Here is a 17,602-nt window from a genome sequence, read left to right as displayed (position 1 = left end):
ATTTTGCTTTTACACATTTTAGGATCTACCTCTGGGAAACCAAGTGTTTTAAATTTATCTGCTTCACCATCACTGACATAACATTTTAACACCCCATAATACAACTAACTTGCATTACTCTAACTTCTCATTTTTTTCTTAGTCTCATAAATTTATTCTCCCAGTTGCATTTTATAGTCATGTCGACAATTTTCAGAAAGAATTGCTGTTATTTGAATTCAGATCAGAAGTAAATGATACTTACAGAACAACCTGAGAACTGACATTTCTATAATGAGCTTTCTTTCCATCCTGAAACATAACGTGTATCCTAATTTATTCAACTCTTCTTTTATATTTTTTCAGTAGAGTTTTATCATGTCCTATATCATGTAAAAATAGATAATACTTACTGAAAATTAATGCTATGAAGGGCTTTGTTCTAAATACATTATGAATACGTTTAACTCTTAAGACTGTAAGAGAGAGGTTTGCCATTATTCCTATTTAATAATGGTAAAACTGAAGAATGTGAAGGGTAGGTGATTTGTCCCTGATCACCTTAGGTCCAAAGTCAGAAACAGAGTCTGTCTCCAAAAGCCCATGTTCTTAATTACTCTGATATACTCATCGTATACATTAGATGTTAAAAAAAATTCTTAGATATATCATTGTGGCTATGTGAATCAGATAGTTTCCCCACCTCCAGTATTCCTTTTAATTGGTTACTGCTAACACAGAAAGGAAAAACTATTGTCTATTATTGATAAACCCTTATAATTTGTAAGTTTATAATTTGAGAGATTAAGAAGAAATACATAAAATTGGGTACAGATTAGATCATTTTAATTTAAACAATTTTAATTAAAAAATTGAGATCAGTATTATTAACATTTACATTATCAAGTTTATTCCACAAATAGCATTTAATATTAATTAAATGTTAGAACAAATTAAACTTCTTCCCATTTAACGACTGATAATAATTTAATAATAAGAAAAATAATGGCTAGGGACTTCCCTGGTGGCGCAGTGGTTAAGAATCTGCCTGCCAATGCAGGAGACACCAGTTCCAGCCCTGGTCCAGGAAGATCCCACATGCCATGGAGCAACTAAGCCTGTGTGCCACAACTACTGAGCCTGTGCTCTAGAGCCTGTGCTCCGCAACTACTGAAACCCGCACATCTAGAGCCCGTGCTCCGCAGCAAGAGAAGCCACCATAATGAGAAGTCCACTTACCGCAATGAAGAGTATCCCCCGCTCACTGCAACTAGAGAAAGCCCGAGCAGCAATGAAGACCCAACGCAGCCAAAATAAATCAATAAATAAATCAATAAATAAATCAATAAATATATAAAAAAAGAAATTCTCAAAAAAAAATAATAATGGCTAACATTTATTTTGTGTTTCCTCTATATTAGTTGCTATAGCGAGTGCTTTGCAGGCATTCGTTAATTTAATTTCTTTTAATTAGTTATGCAAGAAAAAGCATGCTTTGCCAAGAAATAAATATGACATCTATCATGTTTGTTGGGGACTGGATATATATTAAAACCCAGATTGAAATTTAATTATGTGATTCAATATCAAGTAGACAAAAGCTGCTTTCATGACCTGGTGTTTTGGATTCTTGCATTTTGCACTAAAAAAACACAAATAGTTTATTTTGACTGTTTGAAATGACAAGGTAAGAGAGATTGGTCTCAGGCTGTTATTTGTAAGCATTTTGTCACAAATAACATATTTTGTGTATGGGCAGTCTTGATTGTCAACAAATGAAAAGCCAAATTGGATATAATTGTCACTATGTTTTCTTTTTAGAAGGAGTAAAGATAGCTCGATGTATTATATGTGATTTCTTATCAGATGACTGCAACTTCCTTATCTGGTAAAAATCATCTTAGGGTGATTGTGCAGAATTATTATCATTTTTTATAGTCTTCATTAATTTGTTGTATTTTAACATCAGTGTTTCTTATACTTCCTGACTTTAACCAATGGTCCATTATAAGTTAAATAATGTATAAGAATAGGACATTTAAAAGAGTATAGTGATTAAACCTGCTATCGCAGTTACCACTTGTTCAGCTAAGTTACAAATCCATTAAGTAACTGATTTGTTAGCAGGTCTCCATTGCCATTCTTGCTCTCTTAATGCACCTTAAGGAGCTCTTTAGCTTTAAAAAAATTGAGGTACAGTTGATTTACAATATTATATGAGTATCAGGTGTACAACATAGTGATTCATAATTTTTAAAGGTTATACTCCATGTATAGTTATTATAAAATATTGACTGTATACCCTGGGCTGTACAATGTCCTTATATTTTTTCTTAAAAAATTTTTTTTTTATTTCTTAACATCTTTATTGGAGTATAATTGCTTTACAATGGTGTGTTAGTTTCTGCTTTATAACAAAGTGAATCAATTATACGTATACATATGTTCCCATCTCTCTTCCCTCTTGCATCTCCCTCCCTCCCACCCTCCCTATCCCACCCCTCTAGGTGGTCACAAAGCACCGAGCTCATCTCCCTGTGCTATGCGGCTGCTTCCCACTAGCTATCTATTTTACATTTGGTAGTGTATATATGTCCATGCCATGCTCTCACTTTGTCACAGCTTACCCTTTCCCCCTCCCCATAGCCTCAAGTCCATTCTCTACTAGGTCTGTGTCTTTATTCCTGTCTTGCCCATAGGTTCTTCAGGACCTTTTTTTCCCTTAGATTCCATATATATGTGTTAGCATATGGTTATTTGTTTTTCTCTTTCTGACTTACTTCACTCTGTATGACAGACTCTAGGTCCATCCACCTCACTACAAACAACCCAATTTCATTTCTTTTTATGGCTGAGTAATATTCCACTGTATATATTTTGCCACATCTTCTTTATCCATTCATCTGTTGATGGACACTTAGGTTGCTTCCATGTCCTGCCTATTTTAAATAGAGCTGCAATGAACATTGTGGTAATGTCTCTTTTTGAATTATGGTTTTCTCAGGGTATATGCCCAGTAGTGGGATTGCTGGGTCGTATGGTAGTTCTGTTTTTAGTTTTTTAAGGGACCTCCATACTGTTCTGCATAGTGGCTGTATCAATTTACATTCCCACCAACAGTGCAAGAGGGTTCCCTTTTCTCCACACCCTCTCCGGCATTTATTGTTTATAGATTTTTTGATGATGGCCATTTTGACCGGTGTGAGATGATATCTCATTGTAGTTTTGATTTGCATTTCTCTAATGATTAATGATGTTGAGCATTTTTTCATGTGTTTGTTGGCAATCTGTATGTCTTCTTTGGAGAAATGTCTATTTAGGTCTTCTGCTCATTTTTGGATTGTTTTTTTTTTTTTTTTTTGATATTGAGCTGCATGAGCTGCTTGTACATTTTGGAGATTAATCCTTTGTTCGTTGCTTCATTTGCAAATATTTTCTCCCATTCTGAGGTTTTTCTTTTTGTCTTGTTTATGGTTTCCTTTGCTGTGCAAAAGCTTTTAAGTTTCATTAGGTCCCATTTGTTTATTTTTGTTTTTATTTCCATTTCTCTAGGAGGTGGGTCAAAAAGGATCTTGTTGTGATTTATGTCATAGAGTGTTCTGCCTATGTTTTCCTCTAAGAGTTTGATAGCCTTATATTTAGGTCTTTAATCCATTTTGAGTTTATTTTTGTGTATGGTGTTAGGGAGTGTTCTAATTTCATTCTTTTACATGTAGCTCTCCAGTTTTCCCAAAACCACTTATTGAAGAGGCTGTCTTTTCTCCACTGTATATTCTTGCCTCATTTATCAAAGATTAGGTGACCATATGTGTGTGGGTTTATCTCTGGGCTTTCTATCCTGTTCCATTGATCTATATTTCTGTTTTTGTGCCAGTAGCATACTCTCTTGATTACTGTAGCTTTGTAGTATAGTCTGAAGTCAGGAAGCCTGATTCCTCCAGCTCCATTTTTCTTTCTCCAGATTGCTTTGGCTATTCTGGGTCTTTTGTGTTTCCATACAAATTGTGAAAGTTTTTTTCTAGTTCTGTGAAAAATGCCATTGGTAGTTTGATAGGGATTGCATTGAATCTGTAGATTGCTTTGGATAGTAGAGTCATTTTCACAGTGTTGATTCTTCCCATCCAAGAACATGGTATATCTCTCCATCTGTTTGTATCATCTTTAATTTCTTTCATCAGTGTCTTATAATTTTCTGCATACAGGTCTTTTGTCTCCTTAGGTAGGTTTATTCCTAGATATTTTATTCTTTTTGTTGCAATGGTAAATGGGAGTGTTTTCTTAATTTCACTTTCAGATTTTTCATCATTAGTGTATAGGAATGCTAGAGATTTCTGTGCATTCATTTTGTATGCTGCTACTTTACCAAATTCATTGATTAGCTCTGGTAGTTTTCTGGTAGCATCTTTAGGATTCTCTATGTATAGTATCATGTCATCTGCAAACAGTGACAGCTTTAGTTCTTCTTTTCCGATTTGGATTCCTTTTATTTCTTTTCCTTCTCTGATTGCTGTGGCTGAAACTTCCAAAACTATGTTGAATAATAGTGGTGAGAGTGGGCAACCTTGTCTTATTCCTGATCTTAGTGGAAATGGTTTCAGTTTTTCACCATTGCGGACAATGTTGGCTGTGGGTTTGTCATATATGACCTTTATTATGTTGAGGAAAGATCCCTCTATGCCTACTTTCTGCAGGGTTTTTACCATAAATGGGTGTTGAATTTTGCCGAAAGCTTTCTCTGCATCTATTGAGATGATCACATGGTTTTTCTCCTTCAATTTATTAATATGGTGTATCACATTGATTGATTTGCATATATTGAAGAATCGTTGCATTCCTGGGATAAACCCCACTTGATCATGGTGTATGATCCTTTTAACGTGCTGTTGGATTCTGTTAGCTAGTATTTTGTTGAAGATTTTTGCATCTATGTTCATCAGTGATATTGGCCTGTAGTTTTCTTTCTTTGTGACATGTTTGTCTGGTTTTGGTATCAGGGTGATGGTGGCCTCATAGAATGAGTTTGGGAGTGTTCCTCCCTCTGCTATATTTTGGAAAGTTTGAGAAGGACAGGTGTTAGCTCTTCTCTAAATGTTTGATAGAATTCACCTGTGAAGCCATCTGGTCCTGGGCTTTTGTTTGTTGGAAGATTTTTAATCACAGCTTCAATTTCAGTGCTTGTGATTGGTCTGTTTATATTTTCTATTTCTTCCAGGTTCAGTCTCAGAATGCTGTGCATTTCTAAGAATTTGTCCATTTCTTCCAGGTCGTCCATTTTATTGGCATAGAGGTGCTTGTAGTAACCTCTCATGATCCTTTGTATTTCTACAGTGTCAGTTGTTACTTCTCCTTTTTCATTTCTAATTCTATTGATTTGAGCCTTCTCCCTTTTTTTCTTGATGAGTCTGGCTAATGGTTTATCAATTTTGTTTATCTTCTCAAAGAACCAGGTATTAGCTTTATTGATCTTTGCTATCGTTTCCTTCATTTTTTTTCATTTATTTCTGATCTGATCTTTATGATTTCTTTCCTTCTGTTAACTTTGGGGTGTTTTTATTCTTCTTTCTCTAATTGCTTTAGTTGTAAGGTTAGATGTTTATTTGAGATGTTTCTTGTTTCTTAAGGTAGGATTGTATTGCTATAAACTTCCCTCTTAGAACTGCTTTTGCTGCATCCCATAGGCTTTGGGTCATCATGTTTTCATTGTCATTTGTTTCTAGGTATTTTTTTATTTCCTCTTTTTTTCTTCAGTGATCTCTTGGTTATTAAGTAGTGTATTGTTCAGCCTCCATGTGTTTGTATTTACAGATTTTTTTTTGTAATTGATATCTAGTCTCATAGCCTTGTGGTCAGAAAAAATACCTGATACAATTTCAGTTTTCGTAAATTTACCAAGGCTTGATTTGTGACCCAAGATATGATCTATCCTGGAGAATGTTCCATGAGCACTTGAGAAGAATGTGTATTCTGTTGTTTTTGGATGGAATGTCCTATAAATATCAATTAAGTCCATCTTGTTTAATGTATCATTTAAAGCTTGTGTTTCCTTATTTATTTTCATTTTGATCTGTCCATTGGTAAAAGTGGAGTGTTAAATTCCCCTTCTATGATTGTGTTACTGTCGATTTCCCCTTTTATGGATGTTAGCATTTGCCTTATGTATTGAGGTGCTCCTATGTTGGGTGCATAAATATTTATAATTGTTATATCTTCTTCTTGGATCGATCCCTTGATCATTATGTAGTGTCCTTCTTTGTCTCTTGTAATAGTCTTTATTTTAAAGTCTGTTTGTCTGATATGAGAATTGCTTCTCCAGCTTTCTTTTGATTTCCATTTGCATGGAATATCTTTTTCCATCCCCTCACTTTCAGTCTGTATGTGTCCCTAGGTCTGAAGTGGGTCTCTTGTAGACAGCATGCATATGGGTGTTGTTTTTGTATCCATTCAGCCAGTCTGTGTCTTTTGGTTGGAGCATTTAATCCATTTACTTTTAAGGTAATTATTGATATGTATGTTCCTATTCCCATTTTCTTAATTGTTTTGGGTTTGTTATTGTGGGTCTTTTCCTTCTCTTTTGTTTCCTGCCTAGAGAAGTTCCTTTAGCATTTGTTGTAAAGCTGGTTTGGTGGTGCTGAACTCTTTCAGCTTTTGCTTGTCTGTAAACGTTTTAATTTCTCCATCAAATCCAAGTGAGATCCTTGCTGGGTAGAGTAATCTTGGTTGCACGTTTTTCCCTTTCATCACTTTAAAATGTCCTGCCACTCCCTCTGGCTTGTAGAGTTTCTGCTGAAAGATCAGCTGTTAACCTTATGGGGATTCCCTTGTGTGTTGTTTGTTGTTTCTCTCTTGCTGCTTTTAATATTTTTTCCTTGTATTTAATTTTTGATAGTTTGATTAATGTGTGTCTTGGTGTGTTTCTCCTTGGATCTTTCCTGTTTGGGACTCTCTGTGCTTCCTGGACTTGATTAACTATTTCCTTTCCCATGTTAGGGAAGTTTTCAACTATAATCTCTTCAAATATTTTCTCAGACCCTTTCTTTTTCTCTTCTTCTTTGGGACCCTTATAATTCAAATGATGGTGTGTTTAGTGTTGTCCCACAGGTCTCTGAGGCTGTCCTCAATTCTTTTCATTCTTTTGTCTTTATTCTGCTCTGCAGTAGTTATTTCCACTATTTAATCTTCCAGGTCACTTATCCATTCTTCTGCCTCAGTTATTCTGCTATTGATCCCTTCTAGAGAATTTTTAATTTCATTTATTGTGTTGTTCATCACTGTTTCTTTGCTCTTTAGTTCTTCTAGGTCCTTGTTAAATGCTTCCTGTATTTTCTCTATTCTATTTCCAAGATTTTGGATCATCTTTACTATCATTATTCTGAATTCTTTTTCAGGTAGACTGCCTATTTCCTCTTCATTTGTTAGGTCTGGTGGATTTTTACCTTGCTCCTTCATTTGCTGTGTGTTTTTATGTCTTCTCATTTTGCTTAACTTACTGTGTTTGTGGTCTCCTTTTTGCAGGCTGCAGGTTTGTAGTTCCCGTTGTTTTTGGTGTCTGTCCCCAGTGGCTGAGGTTGGTTCAGTGGGTTGTGTAGGCTTCCTGGTGGAGGGGAGTAGTGCCTGTGTTCTGGTGGATGAGGCTGGATCTTATCTTTCTGGTGGGCAGGTCCACATCTGGTGGTGTGTTTTGGGGTGTCTGTGGCCTTACTATGATTTTAGGCAGCCTCTCTGCTAATGGATAGGGTTGTGTTCCTGTCTTGCTAGTTGTTTTGCATAGGGTGTCCATCACTGTAGCTTGCTGGTCGTTGAGTGAAGCTGCGTCTTGCCACTGAGATGGAGATCTCTGGGAGATTTTTGCCGTTTTGATATTACGTGGAGCTGGGAGGTCTCTTGGGGACCAGTGCCCTGTACTTGGCTCTCCCACCTCAGAGGCACAGCCCTGATGCCTGGCTGGAGCACCAAAGGCCTTTTATCCTCATGGCTCGGAATAAAAGGGAGAAAAAATAGAAAAGAAGAAAGAAAGATGATAAAATAAAATAAAATAAAGTACAATAAAATAAAGTTATTAAAATAAAAAGTAATTATTAAGAAACAAAATTTTTAATGTAAAAAATAACAAACAAACAAACAACAAAAAAACGGACAGACAGAACCCTAGGACAAATGGCAGAAGCAAAGCTATACAGACAAAATCACACACAGAAGCATACACATACACACTCACAAAAAGAGAAAAAGGGAAAAAAAAATATATATCTTTGCTCCCAAAATCCACTTCCTCAATTTGGGATGATTCATTGTCTATTCAGGTATTCCACAGATGCAGGGTACATCAAGTTGATTGTGGAGATTCAATCCTCTGCTCCTGAGGCTGCTCGTACAGCTCCCGGGGCTTAGCTTTGGATTTGGACCTGCCTCTGCGTGTAGGTCACCTGAGGGCGTCTGTTCTTCGCTCAGACAGGACGGGGTTAAAGGAGCAGCTGATTCGGGGACTCTGACTCACTCAGGCCGCGGGGACGGAGGGGTACGGATGTAGGGTGAGCCTGCAGGGGCAGAGGCCGGCGGAACATTGCAACAGCCTGAGGCGCGCCGTGCGTTCTCCTAGGGAAGTTGTCCCTGGATCCCGGGACCCTGGCAGTGGCGGGCTGCACAGGCTCCCCGGAGGGGAGGTGTGTAGAGTGACCTGTGCTCTCACACAGGCTTCTTGGTGGCAGCAGCAGCAGCCTTAGCGTCTCATGCCCGTCTCTAGTGTACACGCTGATAGCCGCGGCTCGCGCCCGTCTCTGGAGCTCCTTTAAGCAGCGCTCTTAATCCCCTCTCCTCGCGCACCAGGAGACAAAGAGGCAAGAAAAGGTGTCTTACCTCTTCGGCAGGCCCAGGCTTTTTCCCGGACTCCCTCCCGGCCAGCCGTGGTGCACTAACCCCCTGAAGGCTGTGTTCACGCTGCCAACCAACCCCAGTCCTCTCCCTGGGATCTGACCTCCGAAGCCCGAGCCTCAGCTGCCAGCCCCGCCCGCCCCGGTGGGCGAGCACACAAGCCTCTCGGGCTGGTGAGTGCCGGTCGGCACCGATCCTCTGTGCGGGAATCTCTCCGCTTTGTCCTGCGCACCCCTGTTGCTGCGCTCTCCTCTGTGTCTCCGAAGCTTCCCCCCTCCGCCACCCACAGTCTCCGCCCGCGAAGGGGCTTCCTAGTGTGTGGAAACCTTTCCTCCTTCACGGCTCCCTCCCACTGGTGCAGGCCCCGTCCCTATCCTTTTGTCTCTGTTTATTCTTTTTTCTTTTGCCCTACCCAGGTACGTGGGGAGTTGCTTGCCTTTTGGGAGGTCTGAGTTCTTCTGCCAGCATTCAGTAGGTGTTCTGTAGGAGTTGTTCCACGTGTAGATGAATTTCTGGTGTATCTGTGGGGAGGAAGGTGATCTCCGCATCTTACTCTTCTGCCATCTTGAAGCTCCTCCTATCCTTACTTTATACGTAGTAGTTTGTACCTAGGAGTTCTTTAACTTTTAAATAATTATTTTATGTTATTATTATTTTTTAAACGGAAATGGAAATCCTTACTTATGGACAGGGACCCTTGCTACTGTCCGTAACCCTCTAGAAGGTTCGTAGGCACTCTTTGGGTCAGGCAGAGGAAGAGGCACCTTTGGTCTCACTCTGGTTTTGCCGAGGATGGTGCTGTGGGGTGCATTAGCTTTTCAGGAGGCAAGGTTGACCACGCTCCAGGAGGCCAAGCGTCTAGCATGTCAGAGCTGGAAGAGGCACAGCAGTCATGTGGCCCAGATCTCTTAATATTCTGTACTGAGGAGGAAACCATCCCAGTAATTTACCAGCCATGATGAGAGCAAGCACTGTCTTTTCTCTCCTTACAAAGGATTGCAGAAAAGTTCTGCTGTTGAGCACATCCCCTGCTCCCCTTCCCAGGGATAATGGACCCTCATTTCCTGTGGCAGGCGTAATGGCTTTTCTGTCAGCTGTGCCAAGTAGCCTGTTGAGGCTGAGAGGATGACAAAGATGGGCGTTTATCTCTGGAGTCCAGGAGTGATTGCCAATCCTCATCTCTGCTGTGTACCTGGGACACTGAGTAGATTTAGGTCCATGTGGTTCTGTTGTAGATTTAGAAAGCAAACACTCAAAGAGTCTTCCTTGAAGCCAGGAGCTGTTGGTAAGGCCAGTAAGTGGAAGCAGTGTGGCTTTCCACACAACAATCTTTGTGACCCACAGGACAGACCCAGAGAACCCCAAACATCTGATGTAAAATGCAGGAGACAATTGCTGTCTTTCCGGAGCGTCAAGGTGCCCCCAGCAGTGGAGCTAACTTCCTTGCATCGAAATGCTCTTCAAAGCCTTTTAAATTGGAGCTTTATTCTCTTTTCCCTTTTTTTCCCATGACAGAAGCCTCTCTGTACTCTGAAGGAAGATGCAGGGTAATCTTTTTTGCTGGCTGGTGGCTCTACCTGCAGCCCTGAATAGCAGATAAGCCGGGATGGCAGTGGTCTTGGGGCAGGCACAGAAGCAAATTTTACACAGAGACGAAACTCTCTACCAAGATGTGCCTGCAGCAATGGCAGGTCTAGTGTTCTGGTTCTGATAGTTTCCTTCTGCAAAGTGTAGGAAAAATTCCATTCCCGTTCATTCAGGGAGGTCTCTGGTCTCCCTCTTGTGACTCCATCACAGACCGAATGTGAGTGCGGACTGGCTGCTGCTTCACTGGTTACTTTGAGCTGTGGTTCTCGTCCTTTGAGAGTTCACAGAGCCCTTTGAGAGTCGTTGAATGTGATGGGTCACCTCCTCCACAAAATGCCCACCGCACAGGCGCTGAGTTCTGCCAACACTTTCGCGGTAGGGATCGGTGTTCACAGACTATCTGGAAATCCATACGCCTGAGGTCCAGGATGCTGAGGTTGACAGTATCTGTGGTCCTGTGTGAAGCAGAGGCAGACCCATCACAACCCATACCAGCTGCCTATGGAGAAAAGTCTGCTGGGCCTGTGTGTGCATCCCACATGGAGGATTACCTTATGTCGGGAAGATGAAGCTGCTAAAAATCCTCTTCTTGGCGTTTCTCCCTTGGGTTTGCAACTTCTTTTCTCCGGTTTCGCTGACTCATATTCTTCCTCTTCCATCAACACAAGTATTTGTCGAAATTCTGATCTGAGCCTTTGTCTCTTCTCTCCAAATCCCCTTGCTGAATAATCTTGACCATCACTTGACCTTTTAGCCATTGATTTCCCAACCGACTTTTCAATGCTGCGTTCTCTTGAGCTCCAGACTCCTTTCCAGCTACCATGCAGTTGCCTCTTAAATCCAGCACCCTCCAGAGCCCCCACCCCTCCTGCAACCCACCCACTCTTCTCTCTCCATGCTGCCTCCCCCAAGCCGACTGCCTGCTGGAACCATGGACGCTACCACCGATGGCCTCCAGGGCATCCACGTGTGTGTGTTCCCTTCTCCTCATCCCTACATCATGGCCTGGAAGGTTTCAGAATTCTTCCATGAAGCCTCCCAGCTCACTTGTCCCTCAAATCAGATTCTAAATTGTAGCCATGCCACCTTCAGGCTGAGAAGCCTTGTTTGTTTTCTGTTCCCTATAGACCAGTAGATCCCCAGCTCAGATGCACTCAGGCTCGCCACAGCGGGACCCACCTGTAGCAGATGCTGTTCGTGTCCTGCTTGCATCCCTTAGGTCCTACCATATCAGTGCCCTCCGCCTGCTAGAATCTGCGGCTCTGTGCCTCAGGGCCCACTAGCATCGATGTGTAAATATTGGGCCCTGGCAGCAGAGCTCACCCTGCTAGGGCACAGGATAGGTTAGAAAAGCCAGGGAATTAATGCCTCCCTCATCCCTGAGAGCAATCATCAATAAATAAATGACTGATGGGAGTGGATATATAAACACCCCAGCTTCTTTGTCCCTTGGGTGAGGTAACTCTGAGGTGCATATTCTGCTGTGTCTCCCACAGGGCTGGTATTTCCTGGGACCACCTCCCAAATACACTACTTACACTGAAGTCTTTATTTCAGGGTCTGTTTCTGAGGGAACCCAAATTAAATCACCAGCTGACCTTTTCCAGCTTTGCCCCGTCACCAGGGGCTCTGCCTTTCTCTGATCTTCCCCTGGCTCTGTCTTTGTATCTTTGCTCAAGCCAGGTGCTCCCCATCTCTGCTTTCGGTACTCCTGCCATCTTTAGGTGAACCTGAAAGGCGGCCTCTTCCAGGAAGCCTTCCCTAGGACCCCACCCAACCCTCCCAGCGCACTTTCTGCTGGCACCCCTCTCTACATTATATCCTTGTTCATTGGATTTGGTGTCTCTTTTCTGTAGGAATGATGTCTTTCTAAATGTTTTTATCCCCTGCAGCACCTAACCCAGAGCTTGGCACTTGGACTTTCAACAAATGCTTGTTGAGTTAAACTCTCTTAGTTCTCCCAAATTATTGTGACCCTCTCCTTGCACATACTTTGCCAAGACACCTATCCTGAGGCTTAGTGGCCTAGTGCCCTGCATTCTTTCTTTGGAGGCAGGTTGAGTCTTCTCCTCTGAACTGTCCTTCAAACTAGAGGCCCAGGGATGTTCTTAAAATTTATCAAGCAACGAATATTCAGATAGTGAACCATGTACTAGGCATAGTGCCTATGGGGATGAAAATATAAGAGTGAGTCTTAAATTCAAAATGCTTACGGTTAACCTATTAATTCAGGGTTGGCAAGCATTCTGTAAAGGGTCAGGTAGTAAATAGTGTAGGCCTTCTGGGACACATAGTTTCTGCGGCCCCCTTCCCCCCTCCCCCTCCTCTCCCTTCTCCTCTCCCTTCCACTCCTTCTCTTCCTCTTCTTCTTCTCCCTTAAAAAAATTTACAAACCATTCTTAGTTCTCAGGCAGTTCAAAAAGAAGCTGTGATCTGCCCCTGCATTAGTTCGGTGATTCACCCAAGCGGCATTTATTAAGTGCTTCCTCTGTGCCTGGCACCTCTTTGGCAAAGTTACTCCTTCTGACGGGTCCCCTCCCAGGCTGGGTACATACCTGGCAGGTTGTGAAATATCCCTGAGAAGTTGAGATGAATTGAGCACAGTGCCAACCACAGCCCTGGGCTGGGGACCAGGTAAGGTTCCTCTCCTGCACCCCTGCTCCTTCTCTGCATGGTTTCTCCCTAACAACATGCCTTTCTTGACTTGACTGTAACTTTAATTTCTGCTGGAGTTCAGCTGGTCTTTCTTCCTAAATGGCCACTCTCCCTGCTTGAGTTTTATGGGTAATGGCATCATCTTATCTCTGCTTTTACTTTGGAAACTGACTCCATATTAACCTCCTGCCTGGCCTCCATTCTTTACCTTTTCCCTGCCACATTTGCTATGTGCCCTTCTCTTGTTTTTGTTGCCTCTCACTGCTGTACTCTGCCTCTGGCTTTGTCCAACTCACCTCCCTTCCTGACTGTCAGGGGCCTTCCCAGGAATCACGGATAGCCTTTATGCCTCTCTTGTGCACAGTCTCTTCCATTACTGGTCCCCAGGGCTCTGCAGTAGCCCAGGCCCCGATGTCAGCCTGAGGTCACAGCCAGTCACTGCCCAAAGAGGTGTCCACTTACTGGCTGCAACCCAGCTCTGTTTTGGACTCAAGAGTTTCCTGAGTATCAGAGCCCTGCCCTGCACTGTTCACCATGGTGGTTGCCTCTGTGATGAATTAGATCTCTTGGCATTCTTGCCCTCTTCACCTCGAAGGAGTCAGTCATGCACTGGTTAATTTGGTCTTTGCAACAGATAATAAGAAAGTAACATTTTTTATAAAAAAAACCCTTCTTGGAGGTACAGATACATGATAAATAGAAACTTTATGCCTTAAACTGTCCACTCTTCCCTACTGGCATTCTTCCCTCACAGTTACCCATTCTACAGAAATCCACTGTAATGAAGAGGAGGAATAATTTGCACATTCCCAAGTTTCCCTTGGTTTGCAGAATTCACTGCCAGCTTTTATACAGTAGTGAGCTCCCTTAGTGCATTTTAAGTGGCCTTCTTTGCAAGATTTTGATTCAGGTATAACTTTTCGGGAGCATAGGGAATGCATAAAGCACTCTCCGGCATATTCATGGTCACCTGGAGAGAAAAGTTACCCCAAGTAAGTGAGGAGAAGATCATTTACAAGTCTGATGTGGATGTTCTACCCTAAATCCCATAGGGCAGTAAGTTCATATTCCAGAATGTGGATTTCTCCTACTCTTTTATCTTAAGAAGCTCTCCTGTAAGAATCTGTCTTTGGAATGCAGGAAAGTCAAGATCTGAGGATTCGGGTTGAATGTGATTATGATCCATAGAAGGAATTCAACAGATCACGGTGGTATTTGAACAGACCCCTCAGAGAGTGCTACCCACTGAAGAGGGCCTTGTATCAGCTTTCTCTTTGCTCAGAGGTTCCCAACCTGGTGTTCTCAGACCCCAAGCTGTCTACCAGTGGGCTTCCAGCCCTCTGAAAAGGCATGCAATTTTATGTGCCCCTGCTTCTATGCATCCTTTTGGGGAGAAAGTCTAGGGCTTTCTTTGGATTTGCAAAGGGTTTGGGATCCCGAATTCCTCACCCATGTCATTGTCTCAGGAGTTGAGATGTTTCACGAAGTTGGATCCTTTGGTTTGTTCTCTGCTGGGTCCCAGCTCCTGGAGCAGTGCCTGGTGCACAGTTGGTGCTCATTGTATATGTATGGGTTGAATGATTCAATAAGTGAATGAATAAAATGGCTGCACTGGGACTTGAACCTGGGCTGCTCTGACCCCAGAGCACTCTGCCCTTCATCCTCCTAAAGGAAAGAGGCTATTTGTTTTTCCAGGAAGGCTGGGGTGGGAGTTGGGCACACAACTTGTGAATCAAAGACCCAAATCGCTGCGAAAGAAATCTCAAAACAATAACCAAAGCAAAGACCGCAAGAGGCAAGACAAATCAGATTTTCTGAGGCGCTCTCTCTGAGCAGTTACCTCTGAGCCTGGGGAGGGTCTGGGCTCTGGCCAGCCCTGGATGCTGGTGGGCAGGGGATGTAGAGCAAAGTTCTTCTGAAGTGACTGTAGCAGGAAGCAGCTGGCTCCGGCTCTGGCTCTGGGGAGCAGAACACGGGCCAGGCTGCTGCCACGTTCTGTTGCAGAAGTACTGCCGGGGGCTGCTGTGGGTGCTGAAGGAGCCAGTTCCCTGAAGGGACAAGGCACTGGACCGAGGGTCAGAGGGTCTAGTGTACAGGCCTGACTCTGGCTCCTGGCACACCTTGGCTCCCCTGCTTCCCCCTCTAGCTTTCAGTCTCTCTCTTTCTGTAGAAGGGTTTGCAGTGTTTGTTTTTATTCTTCCCAGGGTTAGTTGGGGGAGGTGGTGAGGATTGGTGACTGGGTCTTACAAACTACAAAGTATAGAAGGCCCTTGGGGAAACAGGGACCCAGCTGAATGTGCTGGACAGGTGTCCTCCTGTCTGGGGTCTGGGTCAGTGTGCTCATACCCTATAGTCAGCTGGTCAAACAGATGCTCCTGGTGAGCAAGGGCTCCTGGGAAATGCATGGGGTCAAAGTTGGCTGGAACCTGGGAATGCATGGAGGGGGCTCAGAGGGGATGTGGCACTGCCATGGGAGACTCATAGGCTATTCAGGTGAGTGTGTGAAGATAGTCATTTGTCTGGAAAGCCAAAGAAGGAGGAGCTAGGACTCCATCTATGCCCTAAGCTGCCCTAATGATCTGGCCCTTTTTGAGAATAGAGTCAGTTATTAGAGCCACTTAATTAATTCCAAGATGCTGAGCTGATCAAGACAGGTTTAGCCCACTCCCAGTGGCAAAGCAGGTGTTGGCTCATCTTGCGGGAAAGCATGGCCAGTGGCCCATCTCAGAGTTATGGGGGTGGGGCCGTGTTCCAGTTAATAGAGGGATTTGTGTCCAAAGTAGCTGGGGATTTCCTGATTCAGAATCCTGGAGGGGAGATGAGCAATTCTCAGCATTTCCAGCACTCCTGAAGTTTGGTTTAGACTGAATGACACAGCAAATAGTCTTCCTGGACCCGAAGGCCATTTCCAAGGGAGAGGGCAAAACTGTCATGAATGGGGTAAAGCCCTGTTGGATTGGAGATTTAGTGCCATCCTGCTCAAAAGCAGAGGAAATGGATGTTGTAGTTGCCTTGTCAGCATCTACCCAGGCTCTCCCTGATCTAGCAGCCTCATGGTTTGAGTGGCCCAAATTGTCCAAGTCAGTCAGAGAAATCCCACTCCCACCTTGCTGGAGGGATAGATGGAGAGATGGTCCAAGCAGAACAAAGCTTAGGGCTTTAGTTCAGTGGTCTGAGAAATGTCACTCTTTTCCCCTCTGGATGTGAAAAGTCAAGCATAGAGTCCTGGTTTCTATTGGCAGCCCTTTTGTGACCATGACGGAAGAGGATCTGAAGACAAAATTAACACATGGGGGGCAGCTGAGTAGAGAGGATCACAAAGAAATGGAGCTGGACTTTCTGGAGGTATGAGTCCATAAATCTCCTTTATCATTCAAGTCAATTTGAGTTGGCTTTTCTGATTCTTTTTTATTGAAGTATAGTTGATTTACAGTGTTGTGTTAGTTTCAGGTGTGAATCACAGCAAAGTGATTCAGTTGGCTTTTCTGATTCTTGCATTGAGTGCTTTCTAACTGACATGTAGGACCTGTTGGTTTCTCAGGTTCTCTCAATCCTAGAAGTTAATGATTTGGCTGGTTTTTTTTTTTTAATGTCCTGAGGCTAGAGCCCAAAGCAGGTGGAAATGAACATCTGGGGCTAATGTTCACCTTAGACACCAAGGCTTTGTATCGGAGGTTGGAACGTTGGAAGCTGATCTGTACTGGCACCTCTTTGACCAGATCATCTCAGATCCCTTTATAAGCATGGAGAGGCCCTCTTTGCACTGTTGGGACACTTAGGTCTAGAGGCTTGTCTAGCTTGTGGTTGGTTTGTTGGTGGTTAGAGATGGTCCAGATCTAGAAGAGTCCAACCTGAAAATTGAGGTTTGTTCTTCAAATGGTCTGTGAGTAGGAAAACACTAGTGAATTGAGAAAATGATCTCTTCTCAGTTGTGTTCTTACCTGCCAGAGTCAATTATTCATAAGTCTTAGAGCTCACTGTGTTACTTAAAATTGTACAGCTCCTAAGCCCATATGTCAAAGGAAGCCAAACAAACAAGCTTCCGTTTTACAAATCCTCAGATGTTTCCATGAAGGCTCCCTTAACTGTCTCTGACAGTAAGAAAATTAATAGATGCAGCTGACAATGTGTAAAATGATCATATGTGTCGAGGTCTCAGAGGATAACATAATGTCTTCACTAGAAACAATTGGTGTGTTGTGGATTAGTAGCACAGGAGATGGATGGCTAGAAAGCCTGCCATGGGTTAAATGACATCATTACTGGCTCTTTCAATCAGGAAATAGCTATCAAGGACCTGCAACGTGCCTAACACTGGGCTGGCACCCAGAATCCATGTGTACCAGATAATGTTAAAGGGGGAGAATAGCATTCCTTCACCTTGAGGAGCTGCCCTGTCAAGCTGGGAAGAGAAGGCACACATACCTACAAGCCAGGGTGTACTTTGCAGATGTATATGTTCTCAGAAGTCCGGAAGAAGGAAACAATTGTTGGTATCTGGGCTTTCTCAGGG

General features: G+C 42.9%; 1 protein-coding gene across 5 annotated transcripts in view; it reads left to right on the top strand.

Annotated features, from left to right (window-relative positions):
• Positions 1-17,602, top strand: part of FSTL4 (follistatin like 4) — a 723,812-nt gene that overhangs the window by 122,327 nt on the left and 583,883 nt on the right. Inside the window, exon 4 of one of the 5 annotated variants that reach the window (XM_081231113.1) lies at positions 16,332-16,434. The exons of the other annotated variants lie outside the window; for them this stretch is intronic. The gene's annotated coding sequence lies outside the window, so the exon portion shown is untranslated. The remainder of the gene's footprint in view (positions 1-16,331; positions 16,435-17,602) is intronic. 5 annotated transcript variants of the gene reach the window in all.

This window comes from Mesoplodon bidens (assembly GCF_964165515.1).
Source record: "Mesoplodon bidens genome assembly, chromosome: 4".
In the NCBI taxonomy this organism is placed as follows: Eukaryota; Metazoa; Chordata; class Mammalia; order Artiodactyla; family Ziphiidae; genus Mesoplodon; species Mesoplodon bidens.
This window is presented reverse-complemented; position numbering and strand designations above follow the sequence as displayed.